At 42.4% G+C, this 25,752-nt stretch overlaps 1 non-coding gene across 1 annotated transcript; it reads right to left on the bottom strand.

The window, feature by feature from the left end:
• Positions 1–24,851: 24,851 nt before the first annotated feature.
• Positions 24,852–24,955, bottom strand: LOC132350086 (U6 spliceosomal RNA). Its single transcript, XR_009497838.1, has one exon. It is a non-coding gene; the product is annotated as a U6 spliceosomal RNA (small nuclear RNA).
• Between the last annotated feature and the right edge of the window lie 797 nt (positions 24,956–25,752).

A 25,752-nucleotide genomic window follows, 5' to 3' on the forward strand; every position in this document is an offset into this window, starting at 1 on the left:
GGTGTTAAAGTCCCCTACTATGATTGTGTTATTGTCAATTTCCACTTTTGTGGCTGTTAGCATTTGCCTTATTTGTTGAGGCGCTCCTATGTTGGGTGCATAAATATTTTCAGTTGTTATATCTTCTTCTTGGATTGATCCCTTGATTATTATGTAGTGTCCTTCTTTGTCTCTTGTAATAGTCTTTATTTTAAAGTCTATTTTGTCTGATATGAGAATTGCTACTCCAGCTTTCTTTTGATTTCCATTTGCATGGAATATCTTTTTCCATCCCCTCACTTTTAGTCCTTATGTGTCCCTAGGTCTGAAGTGGGTTTCTTGTAGACAGCGTATATACGGGTCTTGTTTTGTATCCATTCAGCTAGTCTCTGTCTTTTGGTTGGAGCATTTAATCCATTTACATTTAAGATAATTATCAACATGTATGTTCCTATTACCATTTTCTTAATTGTTTTGGGTTTATTATTTTAGGCCTTTTCCTTCTCTTGTGTTTCCTGCCTAGAGAAGTTCCTTTAGCATTTGTTGTAAAGCTGGTTTGGTGGTGCTGAATTCTCTTAACTTTTGCTTGTCTGTAAAGGTTTTAATTTCTCCATCGAAACTGAATGAGATAGCTGGGTAGAGTAATCTTGTTTGTAGGTTTTTCCCTTTCATCGCTTTAAATATGTCCTGCCACTTCCTTCTGGCTTGCAGAGTTTCTGCTGAAAGATCAGCTATTAACCTTATGAGGATTCCCTTGTATGTTATTTGTTGTTTTTCCCTTGCTGCTTTTAATATGTTTCCTTTGTATTTAATTTTTGATAGTTTCATTAATATGTGTCTTAGTGTGTTTCTCCTTGGATTTGTCCTGTATCGGATTCTCTGCACTTCCTGGACTTGACTGACTATTTCTTTCCCATATTATGGAAGTTTTCAACTATAATCTCTTCAAATTTTTCTCAATCCCTTTCTTTTTCTCTTATTCTTCTGGGACCCCTATAATTCGAATGTTGATGCATTTAATGTTGCCCCAGAGGTCTCTGAGACTGTCCTCAATTCGTTTCATTCTTTGTTCTTTAGTCTGCTCTGCAGTAGTTATTTCCACTATTTTATCTTCCAGGTCACTTATCCCTTCTTCTGCCTCAGTTATTCTGCTATTGATTCCTTCTAGAGAATCATTAATTTCATTTATTGTGTTGTTCATCATTGTTTGTTTTCTCTTTAGTTCTTCTAGGTCCTTGTGAAACGTTTCTTGTATTTTCTGCATTCTATTTCCAAGATTTAGGATCATCTTTACTATCATTACTCTGACTTCTTTTTCAGGTAGACTGCTTATTTCCTCCTCGCTTGTTTGGTCTAGTGGGTTTTTGCCTTGCTCCTTCATCTGCTGTGTGTTTCTCTGTCTTCTCGTTTTGCTTAACTTACTGTATTTGGGTTCTCCTTTCCGCAGGCTTCAGGTTTGTAGTTCCCATTGTTTTTGGTGTCTGCCCCCAGTGGCTAAGGTTGGTTCAGTGGGTTGTGTAGGCTTCCTGTTGGAGGGGACTGGTGCCTGTGTTCTGGTGGATGAGGCTGGATCTTGTCTTTCTGGTGGGCAGGACTGCATCCGGTGATGTGTTTTGGGGTGTCTGTGACCTTACTATGATTTTAGGTAGCCTCTCTGCTAATGGGTTTGGCTGTTTTCCTGTTGTGCTAGTGGTTTGGCATAGGGTGTATAGCACTGTAGTTTGCTGGTCGTTGAGTGGAGCTGGGTCCTAGTGTTGAGTTGGAGATCTCTGAGAGAGCTTTCACCATTTGATATTACATGGAGCCGGGAGGCCTCTGGTGGACCAATGTCCTGAACTAGGCTTTCTCACCTCAGAGGCACAGGCCTGGCACCCGGCCGGAGCACCAAGACTCGGTCAGCCACACGGCTCAGAAAAAAAAGGAGAAAAAAAGAAGGGAAGAAAAAAATAAAATAAAATAAAGTTATTAAAATAAAAAATTTAAAAAATATTAAAGAGTAATAAAGAAAAAAGAAAGAAAGAAAGAAGAGAGCAACCAAACCAAGAAACAAATTCACCAATGATAACAAGTGCTAAAAACTATACTAAAAAAATAAAAACAAACAACAAAAAAACGGACAGACAGGACCCTAAGACAAATGGTAAAAGCAAAGCTATACAGACAAAATCACACAAAGAAGCATACACATACACACTCACAAAAAGAGAGAAAGGAAAAACTATATATATCTATAAATAAAATAAAAGGAAGAGAGCAACCAAATCAATAAACAAATCTACCAATGATAATAAACTCTAAATACTAAGATAAACATAAAACCAGAAACAAATTATTTGCAGAAAGCAAACCCTAAATCTACAGGTGCTCCCAAAGTCCACTGCCTCAATTTTGGGACAATTCATTGTCTATTCAGGTATTCCAGAGATGCAGGGTACATCAAGTTGATTGTGGAGATTTAATCCGCTGCTCCTGAGGCTGCTGGGAGAGATTTCCCTTCCTCTTCTTTGTTCGCACAGCTCCCGGGGTTCAGCTTTGGATTTGGCCCCACCTCTGCGTGTAGGTTGCCTGAGGGCGTCTGTTCTTTGCAGACAGGATGGGGTTAAAGGAGCAGCTGTTTAGGGGGCTCTGGCTCACTCAGGCCGTGGGGAGGGAGGGGTACGGAATGCGGGGTGAGCCTGCAGTGGCAGAGGCCGGCATGACATTGCAACAGCCTGAGGGGCGCTGTGTGTTCTCCTGGGGAAGTTGTCCCTGGATCATGGGACCTTGGCAGTGGCGGACTGCACAGGTTCCCGGGAGGGGAGATGTGGAGAGTGACCTTGCACACAGGCTTCTTGGTGGCTGCAGCAGCAGCCTTAGCATCTAATGCCCATCTCTGGTGTCCGCGCTGATAGCCGCGGCTCATGCCCATCTTTGGAGCTCATTTAGGTGGTGCTCTGAATCCCCTCTCCTCGCGCATACGAAACAATATTCTCTTGCCTCTTAGGCAGGTACAGACTTTTTCCCGGACTCCCTCCTGGTTAGCTGTGGTGCACTAGCCCCCTTCAGGCTGTGTTCATGCAGCCAACCCCTGTCCTCTCCCTGGGATCTGTCCTCCGAAGCCCGAGCCTCAGCTCCCAGCCCATGCCCGCCCCAGTGGGTGAGCAGACAAGCCTCTCAGGCTGGTGAGTGCTGGTTGGCACCGATCTTCTGTACAGGAATCTCTCCGCTTTGCCCTCTGCACCCCTGTTGCTGCGCTCTCCTCCATGGCTCCGAAGCTTCCCCCCTCCCACCCCCTGTCTCCACCAGTGAAGGGGCTTCCTAGTGTGTGGAAACTTTTCTTCCTTCACAGCTCCCTCCCAGAGGTGCAGGTCCCATCCTTATTCTTTTGCCTCTGTTTTTTCTTTTTTCTTTTGCCCTACCCCAGTACGTGGGGAGTTTCTTGCCTTTTGGGAAGTCTGAGGTCTTCTGCCAGTGTTCAGTAGGTGTTCTGTAGGAGTTGTTCCACATGTAGATGTATTGCTGATGTATTTGTGCGGAGGAAGGTGATCTCCACGTCTTACTCCTCTGCCATCTTCAAGGTCTCCCAGCGTCTGTTGTTTTTAATTCATCTTCCTCCCATCCATACGTCATTCAGTATTGGATTATTCCTGAGCTTTTGTCTTTTTCAGCTTTATGGCCTAATTGCAAAATTTAATCCACTGAATAGAGCAGAAGGGCAATGGGCTGAACCCACATTGTTTTTCAGCTGAGATGATGCAGCTCTCCCTGCACAAAGAAAGGGGACACAGAGGTGCTGGTGGTACTGGTTCCCCCGGACCTCCACCCCTCACAGATCTCCCTGTGCTCTGTGTGGTCCCACTTGGAGCCCCACCCCCGAGAGATGCTATTCCAAAGCCTTTGTGGCTGTGTGCTCGGGAAATGCTCTCTTAAGCACTGCTACCATGGCTCGGTGCCTTCTTGGTTGCAGAAATTAAACAAAGAATGTTCTGTTTCCCAGGTTCAGGACAGTGCTGACAGGTAAATTCAGCACTTGAGTTTCTTATGGGAAAGCAAGTACCCCCAGGATGCCAGACCATCATCTAGACGTCACATGCATGCCTCCCCATGCTCTCTGATATGAAAGGGAAATTTAATTATTCTGTTAATGTAATCACATTAGGCCCAAAAGGAGTCAGCAAACCAAAACTTACCTAAGTTTCTATGCTCAGTTTTCCCAGGAAAGGAAGGCCTGGGTCCATCAGTCAGCACATCCCTGCCTGGCACACATCTGAACTGCTCCAGGCCTGCCCTTTGCTCCATAGAAGGAGGGAATACCACGTAGTCAATCAGCAGATGCCCAGGGTAACCTCCTTGTTCTTGCTCATCTTGGTCTATAAAAATCTCCCACCTTGTACAACCCTTCGGAACCCCTTTCTATCTGCTGGATTGGATGCTGCCTGATTCATGAATCGCTGAATGAAATCCTGCTAGATCAGTAAATTCTATGTGGAACATCTTCTTTTGAGAGTTTTAGATCCCAGTTCAAGTCTCTTTTATTCACAGAATGTTAATTTCCTATTCGTGAAGGGCAGTAATAATCCTCACAAGGCAGTTGTGAAAATCCATGAACTAAGGGCGATTGTAGAGTCTTTGGCAGAGTCCACCTCGGAATCAGTGCTCAGGAGAGAGATTTTCCTCCTTGAATATAAGCTTCCCTCTGGCCCCAGGAGTACAGACGTTCATGCTGTGTGCGGGCGGATTTTCCATAGGATAATTTTTCTTCCCGCCTGGGTTATGAGCTCCTTAAGAAAGGGGTGCACTCCCTGTGACTTGATGGGTTTCATACACTTAGAACCTTGCCTTTAGGCAAATATTTACTGATAGGCAGATGATAGCATAATTTCTGGCATCAAATGTGTCTTTATTGAGTAAGAAGGCAGGCGACAGTCTCAGCACCACTGGGGGATGATTTATTTAGCTAATATTTAATTTGAATTGATTGCACAACTTCATGGGATTTATGGGAGGAGAGAGAGGGCGAAAGATAGCTTCATCCTTGCGGGTGGAAAGAAACGTTCTTCCTGAAAAAAGTCATTAATTCTGGTTTCTCAAGAATGAAATGTGATGAGATTTCGCAGCATCCTTTTGTGGGATGGAGAACTTGCAGAAGGCCTGGGCCAGCAGGAAGTTTGGAGCCTGTTCCTGGACCATGGTTTGGACGAGTGCTGTCTGTGGGATTTGCAGTGACCGTGCCATGGGTCACCTTGGCTCTGAGTTGCAGTTCATGAAAGGGCTGTTAGAGTTACCTTGTGTTTTGTTTATCACATAGGGGAGAGGGGGGGATGTTGGATCAGGGGTCAGCATGACTGTGTTCCAACCCAGATCTACCATTTAGATGTCAGACCCTGGCCAGTCATTTCTTCGTCTGGAAGTTGACACCCTAACCCCCTCCATCCCTTTCTCAGAGAAAAATGGGTATGGTAGGTGTGCGGGCTCAACATAAATGTTTACCTGCAGTTTTTCCTTTGGACAAATAACAACTTCTTTCCATTTCTATGTGCAAAGTGAGAATGGTATTATTTACTCATTCTTAAACACCTATTTTTAAGAATATAAGTAATATTTTTAGGAGAAAAGGAAAGGGAACCAACTTGAGACCAGTTAGTATGGAGAGGGGTCAGGTTTCTAACCTAGATGTAGCCAGCGCTAAAGTCCAATCTCTACACACAGAAGCACTGACATGCCATTATCTGTCTTTTGCCGGCAAAATAACTGAGCCTGGAAAATAGACCAAGATAACCGATCACTTAAAAAGAAAGACAATATTTAGTAGGTAAGAGTTCCAAATGATACTGTTCCTGACTTGAAATTCTGTGACATCATGGGAAAATTTAAGATTTGTTCTAGTTCAGAGCTTATTTTTCAAGATTCTGCAGTTGATAACTACTTAATGTTGCATCTTCTTCAAAAGGATAATCTGTGTGCTTTTTTTGTTTGTTAGTTAATTAAGTCTGGCTAGTCAATACATCTGTGAGAAAGGGGTTTAAGCTGTTGGCTTCTAATAAATGTAAACCGAAGCTATAAAGGTTTTCAATGATCCGACTGGTAAAGGTCGCAAAGGTTAGTAAATCTACAGCTGACCTGGGTGAGGGGAAATGTGCACCCCGCATGGGGTTGATGGGAATAAAAATGACTATAACTTCTCTGGGGGCAAAGTGTGAAATGAGATCTTAGCCTCTTCCAAGTCCAGGCACGTCTCCTCAAGAGAGCATCAAATGAGTGCAGAGGTGCCTGCAGGGCTGCTCATCTGAGTAGGAAACAACATAAGTGCTGGCCGATTGAGAGACAGGTGTTTAAACAAATTGCTTCACAGATAGGTCATGGGTTACTGTGACACCCACGATGACGGGCACCTGTATTTGGTGATGAGGAAAGATTTTGAGTTGAAAAATCAATGTGAAACAGGGTAAAGGCCACATCTAATGCACACATTTTATGTCTGTGGACACATATGGGCACATACAGGTGAGTACACCTGGAGTACATCTGGAGAGATGTCTGTTCACCAGATTGTATGAGGGTTGTCTCTGGACCATGGGATCTCAAGTGACTTTCACTTTTCCCCTTCATGAGGTTATTTTTTGATAATTTATATAATCCATGAGAAGGAATTAAGGAATTAAGCTTCTTTCACTTAAAAAATATAAATATAGTTGGTATTTTGTAGCATGAAGTTGACCGAAGGACCGTTTTTTCAGAAAGAAAGATTGTTTCACTGTAAATATGTATTAATGAGGGTGTGGACTTATCAGACCTTCTCTGAAGATCTTTGAAAACATGCAGCTGCTGTGGACTGAACATTTGTGTCTCCCCAAATCCATATGTTGAAACGCTAATCCCCAGCGTGGTAATATTTGGAGGTGAGGTCTTTGGGAGGCAATTGGGTTCCAATAATGCCATGAGGGTGGAACCCCCATGATGGGATTAGTGTCCTTATAAGAAGAGCAAGAAACAAGAGCTTGCTCCCCCTGTGCTGTGTGAGGACCCAGCAAGAAGGCAGCCTTCTGCAAACCCAAAAGGGAGCCCTCACCAAGAACTCAACCATGTTGTCACCCTCATCTTGAGAAATTGATGCCTGTTGTTTAAGCCACCCAGTCTAGGGTATTTTGTTACAGCAGCTCAAACTGACTACAACAGTGACCCAGACTTCCTGGCCCTTGCCCGAGCTCCTGGGTGATGGAGTCTGGACTGGACCAGATGTGACAGCAAGTCCTGTGGCTTCTTCCCCTAGGATCTTGCAGGTACAGCATTTCCTCTTAGCAGGAGGTCAGGGTTCAGAAACATTCTAACAGGAAAGACTTGTACCTTCCTCCAGCCTGGCCCTGACTCATACGCTGCACTGCTCCAGACTCTTCTCATCCTTGCTGAGAAAACCTGAGTAAGGATAAAATTAAATCACTGGGTATCTTGTTCCAGATCAGAATATGTCACCAGGACGCAGCCAGGCTGCACTGCTCCAGTTTTATGACAAAGCTTAAGTGTTTCCTGTACCTAAGCAAAAGTACAAGACACCAGAAACGCTCATTTCATTTTCAAACTCAGTGCATTAGAGAAATGCAGGCTGGAATTGGAAAAATGTCTTCTCTGAAAAAACAATTCCTTTAGTCATATATATGCATATGGATGCAGGACCCTCGAAGAATCTTTCTGGGCTGCTTTTTTAGTATGGTCTAAATGTAAACACACTATTAGATTTCTATCCTCTGCTTAAACCAACAAAAATATCCCTCCCTTCCCGGGGATTCCACGTGGGCATTCCAGCTGAGAGACACACAAACAAGAAGTTGTGACCTGCCTTCTCTCTTTGATTTCATTCAGAAATGAAAACTGAAGAAACACAGTATATCTTGTAAAGGACAAGAGCTCTTCCTTGATGTGCTGTATCTCTTTTTATAAACTTTACATAGAAAATTTTCTTATAAGTCTAGTCTACACCACTGTGCTACCCTATGTGGATCCCCAAAGAATACTATTGCTGTGGAAACCCTCTCTGGGGCAGAGTTCCTAACTGAGGGAGATCCGTGACCTTGGGTGAAGAGCAAAACCTATGTCTTATTTCACTTTCCTTAGAAGCTTCACAGGTGTTTCCATTATGAATGTAGAAAGTAAACCACAGCCATGTTAGCAAAACCTGTGCTTTCTGTCATCCTAAAAAATCACAGGTATTTTGATATCACATTAAAGTTGTCACAGGTATCTGGACTCATCCTTTATACTCATCAATACTTTGAAATCATGGTCAGTATGAGGTCCACAGCTAGATCTTTATTTCCCCAGTTTGTTAAAGAAGAACATATTTATTACGTAACATATTTATATATATATATATATATGTTTTTTTTTTTTTGATTAGCACATTCCCTTATAATCCTGTGTATTTTGCAAACTGGAAAACACCTTTCTGAGACGGGGACTGATGGCTTACCTACACTGCCAGAAGGTCCTTGGCACAAAGGAGACACAGGGGCCGAGCTGTAGGCCCCCGTGGGCTCCTGAATGTCATGGGTGCTGGGCAAGTCCCTCCTGAGAGACAGATTCAGTTTATGGAGAGAGATGTGAGCGCAGAGTGGACCTTACTTTGTATCTGCTGTTGAATGACAGGTCCACGTCCAGTGTTCTCCTTAACCTCCCTCCTTAGTCAAGTCCCCCCAGACTCCAATTTGCCCAGTTTTCCAAAGGCGAGACAGTGTCCATCTGACAGGTTTTCATGAAGAGTGGAGTGGTTAAGAGCACGTGGTTTGTCCTCAGACAGACATAGTTTTGAATCTGGACGCTGCCACCTACCAGCTGCAGAGCTAGGGCCTATCAGCCCATCTGTTGGTGCCCTCATGTCCCTTCTCTAAGGGCAATGCTGGAACCCCTCATGGTGGGAGGAGGAGTGTTTGAAGAAGCGACATGCATGTAACACTCTTAGCCCAGCATCTGGCGCATGGTGGCAGGTACCAACACACGGTGCACACGTGTGGGGTCCTCGTGCAGGGGGAGCCTCGGGGCTGGGGAGAGCTCGGGTCCACCTGGATAAAACCTGGAGCTTTTCCTCCTGGGGCCACTCTCTGAAGACCACTCATCTCATGAAGCCGTTGTCTTCATCTCCTCTCGACTAATCTCCACCTTCGCCTCTGGTCCTGCTACCCAGTGGGTTAAGTCAAGAGAATCTTTAGGTCTGGAGTGTATAGTAGACATCATTTTGGAGTGCTTTCCCAGCCCCCATTCTCTTGTCTCCTACCAGCTATGTGGCTATTTCCCTCTGCCAAGCTCAGAATCAATTACTGATTACCTTGGGATTGGGTTGGTTTAGCCAATGATTGGTTTAGGGATGGGTATGTGACCTTGTCTGGACCAGTGAGAGTGATTCCATTACTCTGCTGGAGCTCCTAGAAGAAAGATTTTTTTCCTGTGTGGATAGGGTGGGGTGAAGAGATTAGGGCTGGGGTAGCTGCAGTCATTTTACTACTATGAGGCAAGAACCTTACTCAAACCGTGGAGAACAGAGCCAAGAGACAAAGAAAACCAGTCTCCTGGTGACAAGGTAAGAGTTGCTAGACAAAGCTCCTTCTAGAGCTTTGTACACTGGGCTTCCAGTTAGTGGCATCTAACCATTAGCCAGCCAACTATTCCCTCTATTGTTCAAGGCACTAATAAAATAATTTATTATAAAATGGGACACAGACACAATACATAGCTTAATGAGCACTGTAAAGCAAACACAGATGTGATCACCCAGGCCAGGAAATGGCACTTTGCCAGTCACCTCAGAAGCCCGTAGAATCTAATCATATTCTCTCCCCTAAATGTAACCACTCTCCCTAATGTGATAGTAATCATCTCCTGTATTTCTTCGTAGTTTTAAAACAAAATGTCCACCCCTGGATACTATAGTTTATTATCAACCATACTTTTAAATTTGCTTTGTTATTTTAGTCTCTTTTGGTGTGTCGATTACCCCTCATTCCTTTCTTTTCCTTACAATTGTCATGGAACAAGCAAAGCCTTGCCATTTGGTCTGCAGCACACGTTGTGCTGGTGGCACTCTCCTGCACAGTTCAAGCTGCCCCTCGGTCCTGGGTATTTCCCGTAAATTGAATTGAAATCAGGTTCCGTGCCTCTGGCAGGACTGTAGGCGATGTGGTTATCGCCCATCAGGAGGCCCTGAGGTCTGGTTGTCTCTTTTTGTGATGTTAGTGACCAACTCTGAGAGGCTGGGGCAGGGAGTACATCATCTACAGGATGATATGATATGCAAATGATAGTATCAGTGACTAAAATCTGTCTGCTCTTAATCATCACTGTGTACAACAATCCTACATATTGTCAGTGATAGCCCATCCCACTGGGGGGCCCTCTCTGCCAGCGCCCCTGTTGGGAACTCTGGAGGTCCACTATCAGATATCTTGTTGCTTCCTTTTCTGTACGCCGCCCAACATCCCATGCTGATAGCATCCAGGAATTGTGCCTCTTGGCTGTGTGTCTTCATCTGCTTATGTGTGGGGCTTATAGGGGTCTTCCCTGCCTGTTTTAATGTGGGGATGGGGAGAGTTTCAAGGACTATGGCACCAACATTGCTGTTTACCCAGAAACCCCTTTGTTCAAGGCAGTTGAATTGGTCCCCGATGCCTGGAGCTGAAAGATACCTAAAGTGAAGTAAAAGTGTCCAGTCTGATCACTGCACTATGTAGATGAGAAATGATGCCAAGGACACTGGGGCTGAACAGGGGCCCACAGGGTGCTCTCCTCAGCTGGGATGTCTGTATCCTGATTGCTGTTTCTCCTACCACGATCGCTGGACGTCAGAGGCAATGATCTAGTGAGCTCTGGGGAGGAAGCTGCCCAATCCCCAGGAACAAGCCATGTCTCCAGGCTTAGAAAAGCCATCTCTCACCCTTTAAATTGCACAATTTGCTGACATCTTCCTAGAGCAGCTGACACATATTCTTATTGTTTCCATATGGTTTGAAATATGAGTTTTCTCTTGTGTGTGTGCATTTTCTAGAACAATTCCTCTTAATGTGTCGAGCATCAAAAATTAAAAATGGTCTAGAGGTTGTGGCACAGCTGAGAATCCTGGTTCCCAATAGTTCTACAGTCAAAAGAAGTGGTAAAGAGTTTGATTTAAGCAAAATGAAGGTATGAAATGCATGTTGCCTTCAGGGGTTAAGGAGAACAGGAGCATTCCCTTTTCAGAAGCATTTTCATCCCGGATTCTCCAGTGGAAAACTTTTCTCACTGGGTTCCCTGGAACATCGAGAACCCATCAAGAAGTCAGAGCTTCCTTGAGTAGAAGAGGAAGGGGATCTGGTACCTGTGGGGCGTCAGGCTGGGGATAATTTTATATGAAGACAAGATGAATAGTCCCACTGTTCAAAGACAGAGCAAGGAAAAAAGAACCACCGCCTAACGTAAATGAAAAGATTTATAAATTCTCAGGAAAGCATATATTAAGTAATGGATATCCCTTTCTGGTTATCTTATTTTAGGGATTTAAATATGTCTTTAATGTAACATCTATTGGCATTTAATCATAAGCAGCAATTGATGAGAGAATTGAAGAACTCTGGAAATTCCCAAAATTTCTGGAAAGTGTTTTTATGAACAAAATAAGCTTTTATCATTTGAAATAATTTTAGACTTACGGAAAAGTTGCAAGGATAATATGAGGACTTCCTGTGTATCTTTCACCCAGATTCCCCCAAAGTTCACATTTTCCCACATTTGCATTATCATTCTATGTATTTTAGTGTTTATTCTGGTCATTTGGGAGTAAGTATGTAAGTGAGTAAGTATGTAAGTAATTAAGTAAGATATGACGTCTAACTCTTTTTATTGTTAGTTACTTCAGAGCATACAAGTACATTCTCTTACTTAACCCAAGACTAGTATTAAAATCAGGAAATTACAGTGGTGTAATATTGTTTCTAATCTAAAGACCTAATTTAGATTTTATCAGTTGACCCAATAATGTCATCTATGGTAAAAGGAAAAAAGAGTGGCTCACGATCTTATCAATGAATTTCAGTGTTTTAAAGTCAGAAGCAATTCCTCAGTTGTTGTGCTTACTTTTTTCTTTTCCTTTTTGAGTACAGGCCAGGTATCTTGCAGAACACCCCGGAATTTGGGGTTGTCTGACGTTACATTGTGGGCAAGGCTCCAAATGAAAGTTGTGTCCTCCAAGGTGCTTCGTACCGTCCAGGCACACAATGTCCATCTGTCTCACTACTGGTGACGTCAACACTGATCCCCTGGTTAGTATGGCGTCTGCCAGGCTTCCCCGATTTTTGCAATTAATAAATCTCTTGTGAGAAGATACCTGAAGACTTTGTAAATATCCTGTCTCTCATCAAGTTTCACCACTGATTTTAGAATCCACTGATGATCCTCCTCTGAATCAGTGACTCCTAGGAAATATTCTGGTTTTTCCCCTATTGGCTCTATCTTCAAAATGTGCACGTAACCCATCCACTCTCACCCTCTTGCTGTTACCAGGTGGTCACATTCACCACAGTGTCCCTTGTGCAAGGCCTTCTGTGGAATCCCCCTGCTTCTACCCCCAGCTCCTCCAGACACCCCACCAGGGGCAAAGTGGTCCTGTTAAAACAGAAGTCAGCTCGCATCGCTATCTTGTTCAAACCATCAAGGGGTCACCAGTCTTCACATTGGCAACTCACAGTGACCCCCCTCATCATGATGCCTCCTCCCTTCTCATGGTGTCCCCCTACTAACAGCGGCTCCCCCTTCCTCACGGTGACCCCCCTTCTCACAGTGCCCCCCCCCTCATAACAGTGGCTCCCGCCTCCTTACGGTGACTCCCCCCACAGTGGCTCTCCTCTTCTCACGGTGCCCCCCTCCAAGAGTGGCTGCCCTCTTCTCACAGTGACCCCCCCTCCCCACGGTGACACCTCCTCCTCCCAGTGCCCTCCCCCAGGGCTATCCTCTGTCGTCCGGTGTCTCTCCATGACTTCTGTCTCCTGTTACATCTCTGACATCATGTCTCCTCCTCTGTCCAGCTCACTCTCCACCTTGACCTTCTTGCGGGCCCTTGGCCACGCCAGGCTTGTTCCTCTCTTAGAGTTCCTGTCTTCGCTCTGCCTGGAGCAGTTTTCCATCCTGATATCAAGATCGGCCACCTGGCTTCCTTGGAGACTCCTTCTCCAAGGCCCGCCCCCCACACACTTTTTCCTTTGTATTGTCATCACCTTCTAAGCTACTATAATATTGACTCATTAGGGCTCGTTTTTACTTTCCGCCTCCCCTGCCAGAACGCAGCCCCGTGAGGCAAGACGCTGGTGCCTTTCTTGACCACTGATGGACCACATGCATCTAGAACAATGCCTGTCACATAGCAGTTGGTCAAAAATATTTGTGGAATAAATCAAAAAGGGGAAAACATTTGTATTATGAAAATGGTAAAATATTCAGGTGTTCTTATAGATCTATTAGGTCTTTATTCCCCCTAAATTATTTCTCAAATGTCTTGCTTCTCTCACTCCACACACTCTCCTTAGACAACCTCTTCCTCCCCCACTTTTTTAAACACAAACTTCAAACTGATGCCTCCTGTATTGGATCTCTAGTTCAGAACAACTTCTTGGTTACAAACTCCTATGTCCCATGTCTCATGCACATTGCTCTCTGCTCCATGTGACCCTCTGATCCTGCATGTCTGATCCAAATCTTCATCATCTATTTGTTAAACCCACCCTTCCTCTGAACTTTTCCGCTGGGTGACGGGCACAGCCATTCTCTGAAGGCCAAGCACAGACCAGGAAGCCATCTGAATTCTCTTCTCTTCCCGTAAGATGCTAGGTCCTTGGGATAATACTCCACACATGCCTGTGCGCCACCATCTCCTCACTGCCCCCTTGCCTCACTTATGGGCCTCAGCATCCCTCATCAGGAACACAGCAAGTCTAGGGTGAGCCTAACCCTAGTAGAAAACAGAGACCACAACCAAAGTGGATAATCTGAAGACATTTTCATAAAGGGAGCATTTGCAGAATTGTGGGCAATGGGTAAGAAAGCCACAAGAAATATGCCCCTAATCTAGAAACAAAGGAAGCTGTCATCACCCCCAGGCCTGAAAGAGGTGAAGGGAGAGGTGGTCATGGAATCTGGAGACACAGCCAGCGGTCTTACTCTTTGTCCAAGGATCCCACCAGGTCGAAGCAAATCCACAGAGGGGTCCAGAGAACAGAAGCATCCCAATCTCTCTCTCCTCCTGCCCTCTCACCTCCTGGAATATCCACCATTGTTTGAACCCAGTTGGAGCCAAGGGACAGGGTTGTGATGGTCAGCCTCCCAGGGCACAGAGCAGGGGAGAGGGTTGGCGTGGATGCAGAGGGGGAGGTAGAAAGTACTTCGGTGAAATACAATGCCCTTCCTTGCCCACTTCTCCATCCCACCATGTGGCCCCCAGGATGAGAATACATGGTCTTGCCACTGCTTGCCCTTGTATAGGATGCTTCTCTTCCCGGGATGCCCTTGGCTCTTGGTCCTCCTGGAAAATCCCTACATTTCTGGTCTCAGTTTAGCAGGTGCTCTCTGAAGAAGCTTCCTTGATATCCTTTACTAATTAATCTCATCTCATCTCTTTGAAGCAGACAATTTACACCGTTTTATATTTAAAACACGTTTGTGGCAGGAGACCCTAACATGCTCCCAATTATCTCCACCTCCTGGTGTTCAGACTCTTTAGGAATCTCCTCCCTTTGAGTCTGGGTGAGACCTGTGACTTGCTTCCAACCAATAAAATGTGACAACATTTTATTGGTGACGGAGGTCCCTTCTGTGAGTAGATCACTCGTAACTGTGGCTCATCTCTTGCTGGCAAACTCTCCTCATTGTCCCTTTGATGAAGCAGCTGCCATGCTGGGGAGATCACATGGCAAAGGATGAGGGTGGCCTCCAGCCAACAGCCAGCGAGGAGCTGAGGCCCTTGCTCCAGCCCTCAAGGAACAACCCCACAAGACCCTTCCCCAGTTGAGTCTTCGGGTGGAACCCCAGCCCCAGCTGACACCTTGATTGAAGCCTGTGAGAGATCCTGAAGTACAGGACACAGTTAAGCTGTGCCTGGACTTCTGACCCACAAACACTGAAAGATAGTAAGTGTGTCTTGCTTTAAGCTTATAAATTTATGGTAATTTGTTCTGTGGCAATTGATTATTAATCCAGTTCTTTTTCTGTACTAACAACAGCTGACATTTACTGTGCACTGAGTGGCCGGCATTATGCTAAATTCCTTTAGTCTTCATGCCCCTATAACTTGTGGGTAGTGTTATTACCACATCAGAAATGAGCACAGCTGAAGATTAGGAGCTCCATAATTGTCTCAGGACAGTCAGTGAGGGTCAGAAGCAGGGTTTGAGCTGAGACAGTCTGGCTCCAGGGTTCACACTCACGACCATTCCTCTCTGTGACCTTCCTCTGCTGATCCATGTCCTCTCCTTGCCTTGCTCTTCCCTCCTAAGGTGTGGGATCCTTGGGGACAAGGCTTGTGGGCTTTTATCACTTATCTACTGTGCCAGCACAGTATCTGGCACACTTTAGGTCCTCGATAAATACTTCCTGAATAGATGTAGTCGTGTTCTGTAAAAACATTTTTCTCCATGAGAATGTACTAAAGGTAGTCAGCTGAGTTCATCTCAAGGACATCTCAAATATACATCATATATATATATATATATATATATATATATATATATATATATATATATATATATATATATATATAATTTTTTAAAGCAGTCAGCAGAAAATAAGCTGAATTTTTGGTATAGAAAGATCCCTCCTCTGGTTGTTGCTGCTTCAGCAATATCAGCATGCTTAGTTTATGCTGATCACATCATAGAGAATGCTAATATTCTGAGACTTTTATTTTATGTTAACAGTGAATTAATGCATTTGTATATAGAGCCACACCTTAAAGTCAGGGGAAAATGGATCTTTCTCTGTGAATAGTACTCTATTCTCTTGGAAATGCTTTCAGCTTACAGAAAAGGTCACATACTGGAAGATTTAATTGTCAAAATCATGATTTCCTTTTTTCCTAGGCCTTCTCAGAGCATATGTCTGGAGAATTGCTAAGGAAGGCTGGAATCTTGCTATTTTTTTCCCACGAGTAGAAGGAAGTACAGAGGGAGTGTAGCAGATGTGGTTGGTACCCATGCATGTCCTCCCATCCTCATCCTCCTACATTGTGCAGACCGGATGCTAAGAATGCCAACTGCAGGTACTTGAGAACCTTGGCCAGTGGGCCACTTCTAGTTGTCCAAACCTGCTCTCCTCCCATGGAGGGGCCAGAAATGCTGGGGAGTTAGTATCCCTCAGGAGAAGCCTTCAGTCAGTGACAGAGAGAAATTGGTGGACAAACACCCCACCTTCCTTGTTTCCTGGATAGGACAACTCAGAGATGTGTCTTACCTGCTCTCTCAGATGGCCCTGGGGACTGAGCTGCAGCTGTTCTCTGAAGTAAACTGCTCAATAAGGCACCTTTTGTTGACTTCCTCCCCTCCCCTGGTTCAATTTCCTACTCCCCCACTGGTTTCCTGGAGTCAGCCCTTAACTTCTGGAGGAACCACTTAAAGACAGTGAACAAACACTCTAGTTAGTGCTATGGCCCCAGCCAGTGCTTTATTAGGCAGAGAGATAAGCAAGTAGAGAGAGACACACTCCATTCCTAATTCTTATCACAACTGTGTGAGGAGCTGCAATAGGGAGAGAGCTGGGAAGCATTTACTGAGCAGAAGACAAAGCCAGTCACTCTCAGGCAGTCTGACTAGGATATGCCTGGCTTTTTCTGGGTGAGCTAATAAATTGGATCTCTTACAAAGTTCTATATAAGAGTGAAGAGAGAGATAAAACCTCTAAAAGAGCTGTCTTCCAGAAATAAGAATGTAAAGGATAAAACAGACCCACTGTAACATTGTGACACTGAAATAGATTTCTGTTGACATCCTCTGAGATATTACTAAAAGCAAGAAGTTTTCTGAGAAACAGAAATCATTGGAAATTTTAAAGTACTCAGGAGTATTGAGAACACTGTGTTTGCTGAGAAGTCTGCCCAGCTCAACAAAAAACTTATTCAAGATCTAAGAGAAATATCTCCATCAATTATGTATCTGAACCAGACAACTCCTACACATTGACCTCGATAAAAATAAGTGTTCTTGAGAATCTCGATTATTTTGTCCTTTGGGACATCAGAATCTTGACTGTTGTAGTGAAGCAGGGTTCTCTCCAGGTTAGAAATCTTCGTGCAGCAATATTTGGAAAGAGTTTCTTCAGCTTAAAATTTTATGTAGGCCTCAAGTATACCTGATAAGAGTAACTGAGCAACTTATGAAATGTAGATTTTATATTTTTAAGAAATAATTATCTCAGATTGACATTAGCAGGATAGCAGATCAGAAAGCTCCAGGTCCTTGTAGGTTTATGGCAACTCTCCATTGTCAGATGATAGTTATAATTTTTTAGCAATAAAGTATTTTTAAATTAAGGTGTGTACATTGTTTTTTAGACATAATGCTATTGCACACTTAACAGATTACAGTGTAGTGTAAACAAAACTTTTATATGTACTGGGAAACCAAAAAATTCCTGTGACTCCCTTTATATTGATATTCATTTTATTGCAGTGGTCTGGAATTGAACCTGCAATTTCTCTAAGTCTGCCTAAAGAGAAGTTGAACAACACTCTAAGTCAATTGGACCTAACAGACATAAAGAACAGTCTCCCCAACAGCATCAAAATACACATTTTCCTCAAGTGCACATGGAACATTCTACAATATAGACCATATCTTAGGCCACAAAACAAGTCTCAATAAACTTAAAAAGACTGAAATCATATACCATATCTTTTCTGATCACAGTAGAATGGACCTAGAAAACAGAAAAATCCACAAATATGTGAAAATTAAACACCACAATCTTAAAAGACCAAGGGTTCAATAGGGAATTCACTAGAGAAATTTAAAATATATTGAGACAAATGCAAATGAAAACACAACATACCAAAACTTATAGAATACAGTGAAAGCAGTCCTAAGAGGAAAATTTATAACTGCAAATGCTTACATTAAAAAAGAAGAAATGTCTCAAATAAACAACCAAACTTTATACCTTAAGAAACTAGAAAAGGAAGAGCAAAACTAAACCCAAAGATAGCAAAAGGAACCCATAATAACTATTAGAACAGAGATAAACAAAATAGAGACTGGAAAATCAATTCAGAAAATCAATGAAACCAGGAATTGATTCTCTGAAAATATCAACAAAATTGACAAATCTTTAGCTAGCCTGAGAAAAAAATAGAGAAAAGAATCAAATAACTAAAATCAGAAATGAAAGAGGAGACATTACAACAAATTTTACAGAAACAAAAAGAAGTATAAGAGAACACTATGAACAATAGTCTGCTACAAAATTGGACAACCCAGTTGAAATGGATACATTTCCAGAATCACATACCTTTCACAACTGAGTCAGGATCCAGTTAAAGTCAAGGAAGGGAAAATAATGAAATAGTAAGAAATCAGAGTGAACAGAAAATGTGAAAGAAAGCAGAGGTATAAAACCCCCACTGTTGACGGTGGAAATTAATTTGGATGGATTTTAACTCACCCTGTTAAAATATATTGTCCTCAGATTGGATTTAAAAAACTAAATTCTAATGCTTCACTATTTATAAGATAAATGTTTTGCTATTTATAATAGAAAATAAAATGGTAGTAATAAAAATGACCCATAGATAAACATCCATTGGGTTCTCACTACATGCCAGGCACTTTCAAACCCTTTAACATATGCTGTATCTCAACAAGGAGACAGAGAGATGGTTAGATAAGTAACTGGCCAGGGTGGAGCCAGGGAATCGAATGAGTGGACTTCGGAGGCCACACTCATAAATGCTATACTATTTTTAAAAGAAAAAGATTGGAAATTTAATAAAGAAAATAAAAGGATGGAACAAGAACATACTATACTACAAAAAGACAATAGCAACATCAATACTGAAACTTCATGAGGCATCATTTAAAGTCAAAGGTAAAATCTACCAAGAAAATGGAATGTTCATGAATCTTTATGTATGTGTATGTGCAAGAGTGTCAGTGAACATCTGTGGCAATGACTGTTAGAAATATAAGAAGAATCTCATAAAAACACAATCAAGGCACGGTGTTTAACAAACTCCTTTCAGATGGACTCAGGCTGGAATTTTGTTACCTGCTTTCCTGGTCTGAAGGTCTTGGGACTTCCCAGTCTCCTGTGAGCCAATTCCTTCTACTATATCATATATAAATCATATTATATCTCCTATTGTTTACTGGAGAATAACCAGAGAAGCAGAATAACAGAGAAACAAAAGCAATAAATAGAAACCAGAAAAACAGAACATTAACACAAGTGGAAACTAAAATAACACTTCCCCCATCCCCTTCCGCTACTACCAATCTAATCATCTGAAATTAAAAATAATAATTATTAATTCAAAAATAGTCCTTAGATCAAACTGGAAAAAAAAAAAAAAAACTAAACTAAAATTATGGACTTTTTAGAAGTCCAAGATAAGGAGGACACTGTATATTGGTCCAAAATTATAGCAGAAGAAAACCCATGGTCATAAATGTTGTAATTAACAAGTAAAAATATTTGGAAATATATTCACTAGAAGATACTCAAGGTTAAAGAATGTACAACCAAAGGAAGTTAGAGAAAATCATTTACAAACACCAAAGTAGTCACTAACAAATTTAAAATCAAATTAAAATGCCCAGATAAGCAATCTATAGAACTGATAAATAAAACCAAATGTTGCTTTCAGGAAAAGACCAATAAGTAAATCAATCTCATGCACATCTCTTCAAGAAAAACACAAAGAGCCACAACCTGCAGCGCTGTGAAGGAGAAAAGAAATGTTCAGACAGATGTAAAGCTTTTTCTTTAAGAGCATATTCTGCATAAATTTCATCCAAAACATTAAAAAATATAGATGCATTTGATGATTTTTCCATAAATTACCAACATTTGCCAAGAAGAGGTGAAACAGTTAGTAGACCAGCCACCATAATAGAAACTAGAAAGTCTGTCAAATCCATCTTTTCAAAAGGCTTCATGCCCTGATGGTTTTACAGAAAAGTTTTACCTAAATTTAAGGACTAGATACTTTTTTAATATAATAAACTGCCTCAGAACAATACGTATTATGAGAATACAAATGAACAGGTAGTGAAATCTGAACAAGCTAATCCAAAAAAAAAAGAAAAAGAAAAAGGAAGGTAGAAGGCAATTTCACAGATGAATAGAAAAGCAAAGATAATAAATCAAATTCTAGTATGTCTAACACTATAATAAAAGAAAAATACTCTTATCAAATAGCATTTCTTTCAGGAAAGAGAGGGAGAGTCAACATTTTTGAATCCATTACTGTCTCAGAAGCCAGAGAGAAACACCCTCAGCCTGATCACAGATATTGATCAGAGGCCACAGTCACACCATAATCACCAGCAAAGTTACGGGATGTTTCCAGCACCGCCAGGGCAGAGGCCACGGTCTCCACAAACCCATACTTGTTCAACGCGGTATGTCTCACTTGAGCTATACATAGTCTGGATTACAAATATACGTAAATACAAGAAACACATCTTTGCAGGAAGTAAATCTGGAGGAAAATGAAATTACTACTTGTATGTTTTAGAGGCTTGAGCTATTATTTTGTAAGTAGCAATTTTTAGTTTGTGGTTATGTAAGTTTTTTTTTTATTACATTATTAAATTCCATCAGCGGCCTCCACCATGGGGTGGCCACCTTAGCACACCTAAACATTCCACCTCACGTGAAGACTCAGGGGTGTGGATAGTTTTGGAGTATCTGTGGGTCTCAGACTAGGATAGTGTGTTCCCTGTTAATGACTGGAAGACCATTTTTGAACGAACAGAACATTTGAAAGTTTCGTGACTTCAGGGACCAAAGCCTCTTAGCGCCTCTGATTCCATCAGAGTTTAGACAAAGTAGGCATTTCTCAGTTTATAAGCATGCACATTCCTTTGTGGTCTACTTTTTAGCTTGATTTTGATATAAATGTAAAACAAAACTGTCATCACTTTGGGCCCCTGAGGATTCTTTCTACCCTCTGCTGATACGGTTCTACTTCTCCTGGAGGCTCCTTGACGCTGTCCCCTGAGCTGACATGACTCAGATAGAGGGTAGAGCCTCGGAAGCAGGAGGATGGGGTGTGTGTGTGAGACTAGCTGTGTGAAGCACCGGAAGTTTGGGACTGAACAGTAACCACCAAGGATCAAAGTGTTCTGGGAATTAATTTTCCTAAGTAAACAAGGGTTCCAGAAACACATCTTGTCCCTAATTCCCTGGTGACTCTCTGTCCTTTCCACAATCATCCTGTGTATATAGGCACTCAAAAAATATTTATTGACTAGGTCTTAGATTATTTGATGGTATTGAACCAACGTGAATTTCTTGGTTTTGATACTTGCATGATGGTTATGTAAGATTGCTGGCAAGAGGGGAGGCTGGGGAAATTGTTCAGGGACAGTTCGTACTATTTTTGCATTTTTCCTGTAAATCTAAATTTATTTAAAGCAACAAGTTAAAAAAAAAAACTGGATAGAGGAGGTATTATTTAAGTGGATCTTTAAAGAACAGAGTTTTAAACAGAGCAGTGAGGGAAGAAGAGACCAGGAAGAGGAATGAAAGAGCAGGTTTTCAAAAAGGCCAGAATAGCTGGCTGCTCAGCTGGGGTGGGAGAAAGATCTTTAATGCAAAGTGCCTCTGAGTCCATGAGGCTTGTAGGTGAGAGTGAGGCCAGAAGTTCCTGAACAGACCAGCCACATGACTAACAATATCACTCAGAAACAAAAGGATCGTGGGGAGCGGGTAGATTAAAGAGGGGCAAAAGTGGACTCAGGAAGACCACGCAGTTGGACGCTCAGGTATTCAGGGGAGAAAAATTAATGTCCCTCACCCAGGATGGTGTTGGAGGCGAGGCAAGTCTGAGAGCCCCTTTTGAAGGGTGTGGTGGATGGGCCCGGGGGCCTTTCTTGACCTAACAACGCCAGTCCTGCTCAAGGACAGTGTCTTCTCATTATCAGTGCTTTCTTGCTGATAAGAAGGGGAAAGAGCCTTGCCAATGGAAGATGTTGAGTCAGGTGGGGAGTCTAGCGTTCACTTTCCTCTTTCCCCTTCTTGGGTAGACAACCTGGAGCAAGGGAGGAAGTCCTCAGGCTGCTGAAAGGGGCCTCTTGATCATCAATTTGCTCCTTGCCAAGCTTTGTATTAGTTAAGTGTGAATGAATCAGATTCATGTGGAGATGGTTTCTTTCAGTTTGACATGTGGATTTAATGCGAAATGGACTTTACACAATACGTTTGGGGTTTTGCTCAACTGAACACATTTTGGAAACAGTTGGAAATTAAGGGAGTGCCCTGAGGCTCTTCAGTCCTGTTTGTTTTGCTATCTCAATATTTGGAACATGACCATCTCCTTAAGGTCTAGAGTTTTCCAGACTTCAGGGTGGAATGCAGCATTGCATTCCCAGAGGGCATTGGTGAACTATCCTAATGTCTAGCAAGGGAAGGCTCCTGGAGACCACCCCCGATGATCTGCTCCCATGGTGCTGAAACCAGGGTCTGGGTCAGATTTCTTGGTCTGATACACTCGTCCTGCAGTTGCCTTCTGATCCACAGGAAAGGCAGAAAAGATGAGAGCAAAGCATCTTCAAAACTCTGGAAGTTAAGCTATCAAACCAACACGAAAGTTCAAAGACACCTTAAAGACGATGATTCCTAAGCTACAGAATTAGGCAGAACTAGTGAGCCTTGTCTCTGGCCAAGGATGCTGCCATTTTTGTAGACTTTCAAAGCTGAGAATGGCACTCAGCTTTGAGCACAGCTCAGTAGGCCATGTGAGGACAGACCAGCCTGTGGGCTACTAGCAGCTGACTATTCTCTGATGACAGCCTCTACCTTCCATCCAGACCAAAACGTCAAGAGGAAAGAGCAGTTTCAGCAGAGGGAAGAAGGTGGCCATGGGAGGTGGCTTTGACTGAGACTCGTATAAACTTGACTACTCCCTGGGAAAGAACCCGGGGAAAAAGAAAAAAATAATAATAAATAAAACACTAACCACTAGAAGTCCTACCCTTCTTTGCTGGGAGAAAGAGACAAAGGCAAAGGAAAGAGAGTTAGCAGACAAGAAGGGGGCAGTGAGGAGTGTCATGTGTCTCTTGTGTTGGGTCAAGGTGGATGGAGGTTTGAGCCCCTCTTCCACGTGCCCCATGTCCAGGTAGGTGAACTCGCCGACCTCGGATACCTGACCCATAACATGGGGGTCGTGGAAGGTGTGCCTCACAGGGTCACACAGCAAAGGAATGTGTGTAAAGGACTTGGCCTGTGGCCAAACACAGAGATTTTTTTTTTTTTAAATGGGGGCAGAAATAGACAGCAGCTTTTGAGGAAAATTTTACCACCTCAGAAGCTAAGGAGAGGTAAGACCAAGATGGACAGACCCATAGAGGATGAGGAATTCTGTCCTGTTCTCTCCCAGGGGTAACAAAATGTGCCTGCATTTTGGAAACAGAGACTTTGGGGGGAAAATTCCCCCTCTGTCCTCATGTGCAGACTTAAGGGAATCATGTCCCTTCTCTGAACCCCACTGCTGGCAGCTTTCATGCTGGGGCTGCAGTCAACTCAAGGCTCTGCTGAGAGTCCCTTGGGCTCTCTGTCAAAGATCTGGGTGCTGGCACCACACACGTAAACCTTGCAGCTTCCTGGAGATTTCTACCAGTTCTTTGTTGAATCATCCTCATCTTCATGATTCCACACCTTTCAATGGCATCATCTCTTCTCAGATAGTTTTCTCTACTGAATTTCCATCTGAACAGGGTACAAGAGCCCACCCAGACCAAATGAAGCAGAACCACTGGGGTGGAGCCCAGTGATTTGTGTTTGAACAAACTCACCTGGGCTAAGGCTAACTCAGGCTTCAGAACCATGACTCTACCTCCTTAATTAATTGAGAAATTTTATCCACTTGATCAGTCATGATATCATAAGGATGAGTTGGTCTCATACTACTTCTGGTTTTTGTTGATTTATTTTAGAAGTTTCTAGATTTATGTTGTTTTCCTTTGTTATTTACTGCATAAAATACAGTTGCATTATCACTGTGGGTGAGACCATGTATTAATATTTGGTATCCTTTTTGTGTTAGTTTATCATTTTTTGCTTTAACTTTATCTTTGTCTGATATCATTACTGTGACTCCTAGCTTTTTCTTTGTTAACATTTGCTTGGTCACTCTTTGCCTAATCTGATTTCATTAGTTTCTTTTTTATTTACATTTTATTTCCATTTATTCTACATTTATTAGTGTCATGTCATCCAAATGTACTAATCAAACATGACATTTTATGTTTTACATGTTACTAGCTTTACTTTTGAGATTTTTATTTGTTTTCAATATACTCTTTATTTCCATCATTTGCTCTAAACATTGCCTTTCCTTTCTTTGCTTTGTTTTCCCCTTTCTTTTCCTTTCTCTCTCTCTTTCTCTTTCTTTCTCTCTTTTCTTTTCTTTTCGATATTTGAGGTATATGTGTGTTTGCCTTCCAGTAACTTGGAGGATTTATAGTACATTTTTAGTTGTCATTATTATTCATATGTCACACCTATGAATAATAAGTACACTTATGTCTTAATTTAAGAAGTATAGATAGTATCTACAGACTCCACCTTCCTATTTTTGCCACATATAATATTGTTTTATTGTGTGTGTGTTTATGTGTGTTTGTATGTGTGTGTGGTTCTTCTTACTACAGCAGTATACTTAAAAACTTTTTTTTCTTTTAAATAAGGAATGCTTTATGAATTTGTGTGTCATCCTTGTGCAGGGACCATGCTATTCTCTGTATTGTTCCAGTTTCAGTATATATGCTGCCAAAGCAAGCACACTTACAACTTTGTTAAATTTAGAGAGTGTAAGGAAAGATCCTTTCTTATCTTTCTTCTTCGGTGATGCAAGGAGAGCATTCCCTGGTCCACAGCGATGATCAGTCTTCACCTCCCCTAACACTGACGTCTGACTGGCCCCAGTTTGGCCTTGGTTGCGAAGTATCAACACACAGCTTCCCTCCAGAGAGAGAACAACTTGGTAAAATGATAAAATACCTCCATCTGCCAAGTAAATTGCACGTGTTAATCTTATACTTTTCTTTATCAGTTTAATCTATTCTTTGGCATCCACGGTAAATAAACAATTTTTATTGCCATAAGATAAATAGAGGGGGAAATTAGAGTCTCCTGCATTGACAGTAATTAGGTCCTTAGAGAAACGGGTGATTCATGATTTTGCGCCGATTGGGAAAATGCTATTATGGCTAGACGCATTTCACTGGTTTCGGCTAAGAAGTGCCACTGTGCTGTTTTCAAGGTTTATTACAGCGTCCTGGATAGAGAATGCATCTTAAAACAACCCAGCAGTGAATACTTCCTTATATAGTCGTCTAACATTTATAGACTTTTTTTCCCTCTTAAAAGTTTAAATGTAATTCAGTGTAACTTCTCACAGTCAAAATCACCACTTCCCCCAATTTTCTCACTACTCCATCCCCAGCCTGCAGCTCACAGTTAATTGGCAGAATTCCCCCCTCTTTTGGCTGCTGTATTCACTTCTCCTGGTCCTCTGTGGCTGAAAATGGAGGCCCCCACCTGGGTGCTTGGAGAGACCGACAAGCTACTCCCTAATGG

This window comes from Balaenoptera ricei, chromosome 15 (genome assembly GCF_028023285.1).
Source record: "Balaenoptera ricei isolate mBalRic1 chromosome 15, mBalRic1.hap2, whole genome shotgun sequence".
Classification (NCBI taxonomy): domain Eukaryota; kingdom Metazoa; phylum Chordata; class Mammalia; order Artiodactyla; family Balaenopteridae; genus Balaenoptera; species Balaenoptera ricei.